We start from the raw sequence: 14,306 nt of genomic DNA, 5'->3' as shown, positions 1-14,306 counted from the left end.
CAGGAAGTGCTGCAAACTATTTGAAGGATCAGATTCAGAGACAGAAAAGGCTTTATTATGTTAAGTCTGACAGCACATATGTTCCAAAGTACAGAGATCACAAGGGTGATATAGTTGAAATGAAGTCCAACACTGCTAAAATTATAACTACCTTTCTGGGTTACAGGGCTGTGGAATTCAATCTTGAGTCTGATAAAGTTTCTTTGATCAGACTGGATCAGGATATAAGAAAAGCAAAGATTAATGATCTCAGGGTTGCAATCTTTCAAATTGGTGAAGATAATGCAGAGCTTAAAGATGCTAAAAGGAGAATGATTGATGAACTTAGATATGCTGAGAGATGTTTGTTGAAGAACTATCTTAGAACAACTCCTGACATCAGAGAGATCAGAAGATGAAGTCAAGTCAAGATCTACAACTGATTAAATTCTGATATTTGTACAGACTGAAGCTGTTATCAGAAGTTAAATATTGGTAAAGCTTTAGGGACTGTAAGTTGTAGTTATCTAGTCTAATTCTCATGTATTTGTACTTAATGTTTTTGACATCATCAAATATCTGTTAAACTTGTATATTATGCTAATTTACAAGTTGGGGGAGATTGTTGGATATATTTGATAATGTCATGGCTAATATGATTTATGTTTAGTTTTCAGATCTTACTTAAACAGGATAAATCAGTACTTACTGGAAGTCAGGACTTAAGGATATCAGTACTTATATTATCAGGAGATAATCATCAGAAGATGGATATCAGAACTTAAGTGCTGAAGTACATTCAGATAAGGACAATAGCTGATTAAAGGAAAGAAGATCGAGATAAGCATAAGAAGAGATATGCATGAAGAAGGAATTCTATGAAGAATAGAATACTTGGAAGAAAAGATATCTGATTGATATATTTTAGGAAGCAGAATTATATTCCATATCAATTAGTGATTATCTTGTAACTGTGTAGTATATAAACACAGACATAGGGTTTACACTATAAGTGTTATCATATTCGAGAAGATTATTCGTAGTAACCCTAGCAGCTCTCGTGATATTTGTTCATCACTGAGAGGTAACAGTTCCATACTGTAACAGAGTTTATTGTTTTAATAAAGTTTGTTTTCTATTACTTGAGATATTAAAGTTTATTTTGATTATACTTTACACTGTATTCACCCCCTCTACAGTGTGTGTGACCTAACAATGTTTATCATGTCAACATCCAAGGAGTGTATGGGAGAGTTTGGTGTTTCAGGGGCTTCAATTGTTAGAGATTTTGGCTGTGACTCCACATTTGTTGGAGCCACATCAAACTGACTTTGAGAAGGTGCAGTGACTGTGTCTTTAGCACCAGTTTGCACAGTGTGTGAACCCTGTGTTTCCCCAAGGGTCTTTAATTTATTCTTTCTAGTATAGGTTTGGGGTGAGCTTGTGTCCCTTACCCTTTTGGCCTGTGCTCTTTGTTGAGAGCTTTGTTCAATAGTCACATCCTTTTGGGAGGATGCAACTAGTAATGAGCTTAAATCCTTATTAAGCACTGCAGTTTGTTGGGAAACTACAGTGTGGCTAGGCTGGGAAACACTCACCTCTCCAACCTTATCCTTAGGGTTTCTTTGATATTCACCCTGTCCCTCACCTTTCTTACCCACCTTCACACTCCCCTCTTTTGGTTTGGTGGATTTTACAACTGGCATCTTTTGAGAGACACCAGAGGGGGCTTTCTTTGACTTGGTTTTTGAAATTTTGGATTTGATAGCTTGGGTAGGCAACTGTTGGGTCAATGACACAGTTGCCATAGCTACACTTGAATGCAAAAAAGTTTGTGAGGCTGGAAGAGTAGAGACAGTTGAACTTACCTCACTTACCTGAGGTGCCTCCATAACAGGAAAATAGAAGAGTGGCACCTCTTTGTGATGGTTTGCCCTGTTCAAATCTGCAATGATTCTTCTTTCTTGAACCCAACAATCTAATTTGTTGGTTGGGTTCTCAAGCACAATATCCTCAGAGAGGTGGTTAGCAATCATCATTAAAAATCTAGCATAGTAAACATTTTCACCCCTCTTATTTAATTCCCCTAACTTAAACCCCAACTCAAATAAGACAAGATCACTAAAGTTGAAAATTTTATTAGTGACTAGCATGTAAAGCATGTTAAGCATAGAGATATTGACAGAATCAAAATTACTGATTTTACCAGAAAAGACCTTAGTAACTACATCACATAGATAACTCCATTCCTTCCTAAGACCCAATCTCCTAATTTCACTTAATTTAGAAGTAGGGAGTGCATAGCCCATGGAGTTAAGCATGTTAACAATGTCAGTGTCTGTGTGTGGTGAAATTACAATATTGTCAGGAATTTTGAAACATGCTTTAACAATGTCACTATTAACACAAAATTCCTTATCTTTAATAGTGAAAGTGATAGTCTTATCAGCTGAGTTGTATGTTGCAGTAGTCCACATCTCTTCAACAACCTGATAGTAGATGGTGGGTGATTCCAGCATGGCATAGTTGAGTTTTTAGTTCTTTACAAAATCCATCATTTTATGGTAGTCGCCAGACTGTTTAATCCCCTTGTTCACAAGAGCAGTGAAGTTGTTCTTCTCATAGATAAATCCAGTTTGAGACATGATCTTGACGACTGGTGCCATTGTTAGAGAGTGAAAATTGCAGAGAGAGAGATGATAATTGCTTTTGAGAAAGAAAGAAATTAGAGCAGATGATTTGAGAATGATAAAAGACAAGCAATGAAAATGAATTATGCTTTTATACTATCTCAAAAATAACTGTCAAAAATAATAAAGTAAAATAAAGTAACCAATAAAAATTGCCCAAAATAGCCGTTTAAAAATAAACTGTAAAAATTCCATCAATTATCTGTCGTGTTATACTTACAAACTGTAAGTATACTCGATGGATGATGTTCAGGCAATTAACGGCTAGGATTCAGACAATTCGACCGATGAGAATAAATACTTATCCACCGAGTCATAAAATATTCCAGAAAAATAATTGATTTTATTAACAAAACATATACCGACGGATGATCAAACTCGATGGATAATGATCATCCGTCGAGATGTAAATTTTGACTTAGCCAAAATTTTATCCAAGACTGAAAAACCAATTAAATTTCTGGTTGCATTACAACTTGTAAATTATTAAGAAGAATTCAAGAGTAATTTAACATACCTAACTCACTTACCAACCTTGAAAAGGTGGATTCATCCAGTGGCTTGGTAAAAATATCTACAAGCTGCTTTTCACTTGGAACAAAATGTAGTTCCACAGTACCATTCATCACATGTTCCCTTATGAAGTGGTACTTGATGTCTATGTGCTTTATTCTTGAATGTTGTACTGGATTTTCAATGATGGAAATTGCACTTGTGTTACCACAGAAAATAGGAATTCTTTCCACTTGCAGACCATAGTCTGGCAATTGGTTTCTCATCCACAAAATATGTACACAGCAACTGCCAGCAGCAATATACTCAGCTTCAGCTGTAGAAGTAGAAACTGAATTTTGCTTTTTACTGAACCAGGACACAAGCTTGTTTCCTAGAAATTGACAAGTTCATGTTGTACTTTTTCTATCAATTCTACAACTTGCATAATCTGCATTTGAATAACCAGTTAGATCAAAACCAGAATCTCTAGGGTACCAAATGCCAAGTTTTGGTGTTCCCTTAAGATATCTGAAAATTCTCTTAATAGCTACTAAGTGAGATTCTCTAGGATCAGCCTGAAATCTAGCACAAAGACATGTAGCTAATATTATATCTAGCCTACTAGCTGTTAAGTACAGAAGTGAGTCAACCATGCCTCTATAACTTGTAATATCCACAGACTTTTCAGTAGTGTTTAATTCAAGCTTAGTTGCAGTGGCCATGGGACTTTTTGCAGATGTGCAATCCATTAGATCAAACTTCTTTAAAAGATCATAAATGTATTTAGTTTGACTAATGAATATTCCATCACTAACTTGCTTAAATTGCAAACCAAGAAACTAAGTTAGTTCTCCCATCATGCTCATTTCATACTTACTTTCCATCAATTTGGCAAACTTTTTGCAAAGTTTCTCATCTGTAGAGCCAAAAATAATGTCATCTACATAAATTTAAACAAGTATACTAGAGCCATTAACATTTCTAAAGAATGAAGTTTTGTCAACAGTACCTCTTGTGAAATGATTTTCTAAAAGGAACTTTGACAAGGTGTCATACCAGGCTCTAGGTGCTTGCTTCAGTCCATAAAGTGCTTTCAAAAGATAGTAAACATATTCTGGAAAATTTGGATCTTCAAAACCAGGAGGCTGACTGACATAGACTTTCTCTTCCAAATCTCCATTTAGAAAGTCACTTTTGACATCCATTTGATAGACCTTGAAATTGGCATGGGCTGCCTAGGCTATGAAAATTCTGATGACTTCAAGTCTTGCAACAGGAGCAAATGTTTCATCAAAATCTATTCCTTCTTGTTGACAATAGCCCTTAACAACCAATCTAGATTTGTTCCTGACTATTATGCCATTTTCATCCATCTTGTTTCTGAATACCCATTTGGTATCTATTGGATTCTTTACTTTAGGCTTGGGTACCAGCTTCCATACCTTATTCCTTTCAAATTGGTTTAGCTCCTCCTGCATAGCTAAAATCCAATCAGGATCCAACAAAGCTTCTTCTACCTTCTTTGGTTCTTCCTTAGAGAGGAAGCTGCTATATAGACATTCTTCTTGAGTTGCTCTCCTTGTTTGAACTCTAGAAGATACATCACCAATTATGAGCTCAAAGGGGTGATCCTTTGTCCATTTACTTTGTTGAGGTAGATTAGCTCTAGATGAAGAGACCTCATTGTTGTCTTGATGTGTGATTGAGTTTTGATTATTAGAAACTCCCCCTGAGTTAATGGATCTTTGATTTGAGAAAGGGGAACTTTCTGTAAGTGATCTATTCTAACTTTCGGCTTCTTTTGATGACCCGACGGATGGTGAATTTTGAGTACCGACGGATGAAGCTGGTTGTCTCCCGACGGATGGAGCATTTTGCAAATCGACTGATGTTGAATTTTATGCTTTATTGGTTGTGGATTTTTCTACATTATCCTTTGATATTGTTTCTTGATCACTTTCATCATCACTGTCATCACTAACCATCTCCACATTGTCAAATTTGAGGCTCTCATGGTAATCTCCATCTTGCAGTCCTTCAATCTTTTTATCATCAAACACAACATGTATTGATTCCACAACAATGTTGCTTTTTAGATTGTAGACTCTGTATGCTTTACCAACAACATATCTAACAAAAATTCCTTCATCTACTTTGGCATCAAACTTCCCATTCTGATCAGTTTGATTTCTCAAGATAAAACATTTGCAGCCAAAGACATGAAGAAAGTTTAGAGTTGGCTTCTTATTCTTGAACAATTGATAGGGAGTCATGCATTTTGCTTGATTAACCAGAGAAATATTCTGAGTGTAGCATGCAGTATTTACAGCTTCAGCCCAGAAATATGTTGGTAACTTGGATTCTTCAAGCATTGTCCTTGCAGCTTCAATAAGTGATCTATTCTTTCTTTCTACTACTCCATTTTGTTGTGGAGTTCTTGCTGCTGAAAACTCATGCAAAATCCCATTCTCTTCACAAAATACTCTCGTGACAGAATTCTTGAACTCAGTTCCATTGTCACTCCTGATTCTTCTAACTTTGAAATCTGGATGATTATTGACTTGCCTTATTGATTGAAGATGATTTCACTAGCCTCATCTTTGGACTTAAGGAAATATGTCCAAAAGAACTTTAAGAAATCATCTATAATTACTAGGGAAAATCTTTTCCTTGAGATGGACAACACATTGACTGGTCTAAACAAATCCATGTGTAGCAGTTGTAAAGGTTCTTCAATTATTGAATCAAGCTTCTTTTTGAATGATGCTTTAATTTGCTTTCCCATTTAGAAAGCATCACACAGTCCATCCTTAGAAAACTCCACTTGAAGAATGCCTCTAACCAGTTCTTTCTTTACAAGTTCATTCATGGTCTTGAAGTTTAGATGGGATAGCTTCTTATGCCATATCCAACTTTCATCTTGATTTGCTTTACTTAGAAGACAAGTAACAGATTCTGCATTTGATGAGTTGAAGTCAGCTAAGTACACATTTAATTTCTCACCCCAGTGAGAACCACTTTATTGCTCCTTTTGTTAGTTACAACACAGGCTTCTGAGTTGAAGGTTACTGAATTGCCTTTATCACACAGCTGGCTGATACTCAACAAATTATGCTTGAGACCATCCACTAAAGCAACCTCCTCAATGATGACATTGTCTTTTAAAATCAAGCCATATCCCACAGTATAACCCTTGGTGTCATCTCCAAAAGTAATACTTGGGCCAGCTCTCTCCTTGAACTCTGTGAGCAGGGTAGAATCACCAGTCATGTGTCTTAAACAACCACTATCCAAGTACCATAGATTCTTTTTGTTTCCCTGCATACATTAAAATCAAATCAAGTTAATTTTGGTAGCCAAGTTTCCTTGGGTCCTGCCTTGTTAGCTTTCTTTTTCTGTTTCTTAGGATTAATCTCATTTGACTTGGGGATATCAGATTCATCCTTAGTCATTTTAGTTGGACCTTTGAAACCATTTATTACAACATAATTATCATGCATATTTTGATTAACAGGAAATGGCATGCTATTACTAAACATGTTATTCCAGTAGGGCATGCTAAATGGCATTTGAGGCATACTAAATGCAGCATAATAAGGATTAGGTGCAAATGGCATATTAGCAAATTGTGCATTCATATTCTGTGTAGAGATAGCATTCATATATTCTTTTTTTTGTGACTTTTTCCCGCTGAGGGGATAGGCATAGAAGGCATGGCATTCATGTTGGGAAAAGGAGGTGGCACAGATATGGAAGTAGGCATGGCAGTTTTGTAATTAATAGACAGATGATTTACAGTACCACACTTAACACAGATTTTTCTTGGAGCATACTTATCAGGTGTGTAGTTGTTATGCTTGTTAATCCCTACTTTACCATTTCTATTGTTTTTCCTTTTAGCCTCTGTTTTAACCTCAATCTTTTCTAGTCTTTCATTCAATTGCTTGATAGACAAATGACCAATATTCACTTTCTTCTCCTTCTTCACTTGACTAGATTCTCCTGAAATAAAGTTTTTGGAAACTGATCCATATTTTTCATTTAACTTTGCAAGTTTGGCTTTACTCACAGGTTTGCTCACAGCCGACGGATGAGGATTTATGTCACTCGACGGATAATCCTTTTGGTTATCCGACGGATGACTCTCATCATCTGTCGAGTCCACATCTGTTAGTAATCCTTCAACCAAATTGGATTCCAGCTTCTCCTTATTTTTCTTCCAGGCTGCATCATAAAAGGACTCAATACCTTGAACTTTGGTGATTTGAGCATGAACATCTCTAGATGTTTTCCATGCCTTAATCACATCATGTTCTCATTCAAGCTACTTCTTCAAGATTTCTTCTTTCTTCAAGGACTCGGTTAATTCATCCTTAGCAATTTTACACTCAATTCTCAATTTTTCAAATTCAATAAACTGAGATTCGAGCACATTATTCCTCTCACTTAAAAACAAATTGTTTTCTTTGATTTTAGCATTTTCCTTAGTAAGAGACTTAAGTGTAACACGCAAATGATATAATTCTGTATACATGTCATTTATTGCATCATTACACTCAGCTTTAGATAAATATGCAAGGTTAGTGGTGATTACCTGATTACTTGAAGAACTTGTCTCTGTTTTATCAGACTTGGCCATTAGGGCTAGATTGACATAGCTTACATCCTCATCCTCATCCAGACCATTTGTTACCCAGTCATTTTCTTGTGTAATGAAAGCTCTTTCCTTTTGTTTGAGCAACTCAAAATATTTCTGTTATAATCCACAGGCTCAAACTTCTTCTTGTTGGAATCTGACTTTCTGCACTCACTGGCAAAGTGCCCTGCCAAGCCATATTTGACACATTTGAATTTTGATTTATCCACCATGTTTCTATTTCGCTTAGCTGCTCCAAAGTTCTTCTTGAACTTGAGCTTGGCAAATCTTCTGGAAAGAAATGCTAGATGTTCATCAATATCCTCCATGTTATCTTGGCTTAAAGAATCTTCATTTTCTGCTACCAGCCCCTTGCCCTTGTTTTCACAGACCTTTGAAGTAGACTCAACAGCTTCTATCTTCATCTCCTTCTCTTTCTCTAACTCAGCAACCAATGCAATGTACCCTTCTTTCTTTCTCCCTCTCTCCATTCTTTCATCTTGCTCTATTTCAAGCTCATAAGTCTTTAGAATGCCATATAGTCTCTCTAATGTAAGCTCCTTGTATTCTTGTGAGTTTCTCAAGGAGATTGTCATTGGTTTCCATTCCTTTGGTAGGGATCTCTGAAATTTGAGGTTAGAATCTTTGGTTTGGTAGACTCTTCCATGCAGCTTTAGAGCATTTAGTAGCTTTTGAAATCTACTAAAGATATCAGTGAGAGTTTCACCTTCTTCAAAATGGAAATGCTCATATTGCTGAATTAGTAGCTGCATCTTGTTTTCTCTAACTTGTTCAGTGCCATCACAGATAATCGGAATAGTATCCCAAACTTCCTTGGCAGTTTTGCAATTGATGATGTTGTCAAACATATCACCATCAACTCCATTGAACAGAATATTCATGGCCTTCTTGTCCTTCCTGACTTGTTCAATATTAGGATCTGACCATTCATGCCTTGGCTTGGGAACTGATGGCTCATTTCCACTTGCAGCTCTCATTGGTACATGAGGGCCTCTCTCTATGCAATCTACATAGGCCTCATCTTGAGAAGTAAATGAAGATGCATCTTTACCTTCCAGTGATGGTAATTATCTTTGTCCAGAAAAGGATCTTGACTCTAACATCCTTCTTGTTCATCTTGTTGTTTGTTGTGATCTTTAAACTCTTTGTTCTTTAAGAGCTTGCTCTGATACCAATTATTGGTCCCTAACAATGCAATAAGAATTACAAAAGGGGGGTTGAATGGAATTCTTGAACCTTTTTCAAAAATATAAAATGTTCTAACTTAATATATATATATATGACAGTGTTTTGATTTGCAAAGTGCGGAATAACAAGTTAAGTATGAATCAAAACACAAAGTAATAAAAACACAAGTCTTTAAAACTTTCTGGTAGATTTGAATGTATCCACCAGAGATATATATTATATATCAAGAGAACTCTATGAAGCTTGAATAGCTCACAGCTGCTTACAAATGAGAACAACTAAACTTACAGAGAAATGCTAAAGATACAACTTACAAATGTTTCTCTGAGAAAATACTTGCTTAGTCTTCTTGTTGTTCTAATTGCTACTCTTGGTTTATATATTACCAAGATTACACAATAATAAGACAAGATAATAAAACAAAACCTATCAAGTCTAATACTATGCTACTTCATTACTCTATTCCAGCATCTTTGAATATCCTCATAATAGCATGGAAATGGTAATGCTTCTTTGTTCTCAAAAACCCAGTTGAATAGGCTTCCACATTCCTTTTGCATACACTCGACGCATGTGACTGTGTTATCACTGTCAACAGATGTTTAAATTGATTATCCGTCGGGTACATGATCATCCGTCGGGTTGCCTTGTTGATCATCCGTTGGGTAGCCTTATTGATCATCCGTCGGGTAGCTTTGTTGATCATCCGTCGGGTAGCTATTTGGCACTTGACTTCATATCATTTATGCAGAATTACAAGACATCATCTATGTACAATTAATCAACCTATTCTGCATATCTAATTAAAGTCAACATGACTTATATGCTACTACAGAATCTAAACAAAGGTGTTTGCAGAAATGTGCTTCATGACTCATTATTACACAAGCTACTCACTCGATGGATAATAAATTATCATCCGTCAGGACTATATTGAGTCATCTGTCAGGACTATATTCCTTATCTGTTGAGTGCTACATTTTTCACTAAGTTAAATCTACTAAGATGTTTTGTTAATGAAATCATCAAGTCCATAACATATTCACAACAACCACCATGATGCTTATAGAATAGAGTCTTGTCAATTATTCCTCTATTGAATCCATGTTTAAGCAGAAATTCTGATCGTGTATCATACCAAGCTCTAGGCGCTTGCTTCAATCCATAAAGAGCCTTTAGCAGTTGATAAAAAAAATCTGGAAACTCTGGATCTTCAAAGCCAAGTGGCTGTTGCACATAAACCTCTTCCTTCAACTCACCATTAAGGAATTCACTCTTTACATCCATTTGATACACCTTAAAATTTTAGTGTGTAGAAAATGCAAGAGAGATCCTTATTGCTTCAAGTCTTGGAACTGGAGCAAAAGTTTTATCATAATCAATTCATTCTTTTTGTGAGTAGCCTTTTGCAACCAATATTGCTTTGTTTCTAGTTAAAATTCTACTTTCATCCATTTAGCTCTTCTTGCATGGCAGATATCAAGTTAGGATCAAGTAGAGGTTCCCCAGTTTTCTTAGGCTCAATTTGTGAGAGAAAGCATGCATGTAGACATTCATTTGCAGTTGCACTTCTAGTCCTCAATCCAACATTTGGATCACCAATAATTTCATCTCTTCTGTGACTCATATCCCATTCTCTGGTGTGATTTTGTTGACTTGAATTTTCTGCATTTTCTTCACCATTGGAATGACTTGCAGAACTTTCTCCACTTTCTCCACCTGAGGTTGTGCCATCAAATTCAGGTGTATGAGATGAGTTTTCATCCTCATGATTCACTTGCTCAGTTGACTCTTTATTCATTCCATTTCTTGTGTTGATCTCGGCTTCATCTTCAGAATCACTATCATGTTTAGATTTTCAAACTTAAGAGCTTCAGCTTCATTCTTATCAAGGAATTCTAAGCGTGGACACTTGTCATCATCAAAAGTCATATATATGCTTTCCATAATTTTCTTTTGTTCAAGCACATAAAATCTGTAGGAAGTTCTCTCCAATGAATATCCCAGAAAAATTGCTTCAAAAACTTTAGAGTCAAATTTTCCCACATATTCAGAGTTGTCTTTTAGAACAAAGTTTGCTTCCAAATACATACAGTAGGCTTCTTTTTTGACAAAATTGAGTACGGTGACTTACCAAGATTTTTGTTTATGAGATATCTATTTGTGTATAGCATGCAATGTTGACAGCTTCTTCCCAAAAACTTGTTGGCAAATTAGCATCTTGCAGTATTATTCTAGCAGCTTCAACTATAGTTCTATTCTTCCTTTCAACTACCCCATTTTGCTGAGGTGTCCTTGCAGCTGAGAACTATCGAACAATGCCCTTATTTTTGCAAAATTCATTTAAAATTGCATTCCTGAATTTTGTGCCACTGTCACTTCTCAATCTTTTCACACAATTTTGATCTTCATCCTGCTTCTTAATCGTCCTTATGTGTTCAATAATGATGTGTGAAGTTTCATCCTTTGAATGCATAAACTCTACCCATGTATACCTTGAGTAGCCATCCACCATCATATGTGCATATTTCTTTCTAGAAATAGATAAGACATTAACTGGTCCAAACGGGTCCATGTGAATAAGTTGCAGTGTTGCACTTATGAAATTCATAATTTTGGTTTTGTGACTAGACCTTTTCATTTTGCCTTTTTGATAAGCCTCACAAACTTCATCTTGAGTAAATTCCAGATTTGGCATGTCTCTTACTAATTCCTTTTTCACCAAGGTATTAATTGCTTTGTAATTCATGTGAGAAAGTTTCTTGTGCCACAACTTACTTTTCTCAATAGATTCCTTAGTGTAGAAGCAACATATACCATCCTTATTTGCTGAGTATAGATATGCAACAAACAAGCTTCATTTCCTTACTCCTTTAAAAGCAACTTCGCCAGTCTTTTTGCTGATAATTGAGTAGTTTCCTTTGTCAAATGAAACCTTGAATCCTTTATCTGTCAATTGACTGACACTCAGGAGATTCACCTCAAGACCATCTACCAGTGCTACATCTTCAATGAAAATATTACCAAAAATTGACTTGCCATATCCCATTGTGAACCCTTGTTGTTGTCTCCAAAAGTCACCAATGGGCCAACCATGTCCTTAAATTGTGATAGGAAGGCCTTATCACCTGTCATATGTCTGGAGAATCCACTGTCAATGATCCATATGACTCTCTTCATTTTTTTCCTACATACAATGAGGATTAAGTGTGTTTTGCTACCCAAGCAGTGTTGGGTACTTTCTTTTTTAACATAAGTTGCATAAGTAGAATTTGATGATTTAAAAAGAACAGTGTTCAATGATTTATTTGCATTTTCCTTTTTAGATGTAGATCTAAGGTTAACTTCTTTGAGACTCTCAGTTTATGACAACTTGTCTTTACTTTCATATTGTAAGGAATGCAATCAAATTTATCACAGAACGAATAAGGGTCTTCAGCCTTTGCTTCATTATATTTGTATGCTCCCACTTTTGGCTCACTAACAGCCTTTTTACAAAGATGAGTTAGGTGATTAGTTCAGACACACTTTTGACATTCTTTCTTAGGAGCATCTGCAACAAATGTGAAGTTATTGCTCTTGTTCACTCCAATTTTCCCATTCATGTTCTTCTTCTTTCTTGCATTCTCAGTTTTGATTTCCTTGATTGGTATCTTAGAATCTTGATTGACCATGGGCTTCTTCTTAATTTCAGTAGTAGGAGTGATTTCTTCATTTTTCTTTTCACTATCTTCATCTCCAAGTTCTTGCTTGATGACCAACTCAACCTCACTAAAATGAACTTCACATGCCTTGAATGAAGGTGCATCAACTTTTCTCAGCAGAACTGGGACATCTTGAACTGCAATTTCCTTACCTTTATCACCTTCATTTTTCTTGTTGTTTATCAAGTCATAATAGTCCAAACCAGTTGCTATATTGGCACATGGTTTGTTCTTCTCATGGTATTGTCCAACAAACTGAGATGCATTTCTGAAAGACTTCAATTTTACCTCATTTTTATCCAACTTTTCCCTCAACAGAGCTTCAATTTCACTTACACGCTTGAGCTTATTTTTCAAATATTCATTTTCCATCCTGACAATTTCAAGCTCAAGAAGCTGCAGTTCCAATTCTTTCTTCTCAATCTCAAGCTTCTCATTTGTCTTTGATAGCCTACTAACTTCCTCAGTAGCTGCCATCATACTTGTGTGGATATGAAACATGTCTATAGTAATATTTTTAACAGTTTCTTTATATTGGCTTGTATATAAATCAATGGTAGTTAGATTTGGTACCTCTGATTTTGATGAGGATGATTCTCCTTTCTCAAGAGCCATAATTTCACAATTTCCAAATTCTTCATTCTCATCATCTTCATCAGTGTCATCCCAACTCTTGCCTTCAGCTATATAAGCCTTTCCCTATTATTTCTTCAAGAGAGCTTCATACTTTGCTTCTAATTCCAGATAGGCTTTATCTTTCTTCATTTTCTTTGGATTCCTGCACTCAGTTGCAAAGTGGCCCAACTCATCACTGTTAAAGCACCTTATTTTTTATCTGTCAACAGATCCAGTTTTGTAGCCACCTTTGTTAGCTGAGTTAAACTGAGTTTTTGGTTTCCAGTTGTTGCTATTTGAGGACTGTCCTTTGTTCTTGAGAAACTTGGCTTTTTAGCTCTAATGTTAGAGAATTTTCTAGCCAGGTAAGCCATTGATTGATCCATCTCATCTAGCTCATCAAGGGTGTAGTATTCATCTTCCTCTAGCTCCAAAACAACTTGTTTCCGAGGTCCCTTATTCTTTTGTTCAATAACATGAATGACTTGAGTTTGATCATCTGGTTCATCTTCACTTGCTTCACTGTCATTGACCATTAAGGCATTGTATCCATCAACAACATGTCCTTGGTTTTCCTTCAATGACTTTCTTTGTGACATCTCAAGCTCATATGTTTTCAAGATGTCATATAAGACTTCCAGTGTCATTCTGCTCAAGTCTCTTCCTTCTCTAATAGCTGATATTTTATGTTCAAGGTGGTCAGGAAGCGCTAGAAAAAACTTCAGATTAACCTCCTCAACTTTATAATATTTATCATGAAGTTTCAATTCATTTATCAGTTGGTTGAATCTTTCAAAAACTTCAATATTTCCTTCTTTAGGCTTGGCCATGAAACCATCATACTGAGACACCAGTATTCTCCTTTGATTTGATCTTACTTCCTCTGTACCCTCAATATTTTCCCAAATCTATTTGGCTGTGTCACAGTTGACAATATTATTGTATATAACATTGTCAAGTGACTCTATCAGAATTAAT

Source organism: Apium graveolens, chromosome 7 (assembly GCF_009905375.1).
Source record: "Apium graveolens cultivar Ventura chromosome 7, ASM990537v1, whole genome shotgun sequence".
NCBI classification, from domain to species: Eukaryota; Viridiplantae; Streptophyta; class Magnoliopsida; order Apiales; family Apiaceae; genus Apium; species Apium graveolens.
The sequence above is the reverse complement of the archived record's forward strand: the minus strand, read 5'-3'. Positions refer to the sequence as shown.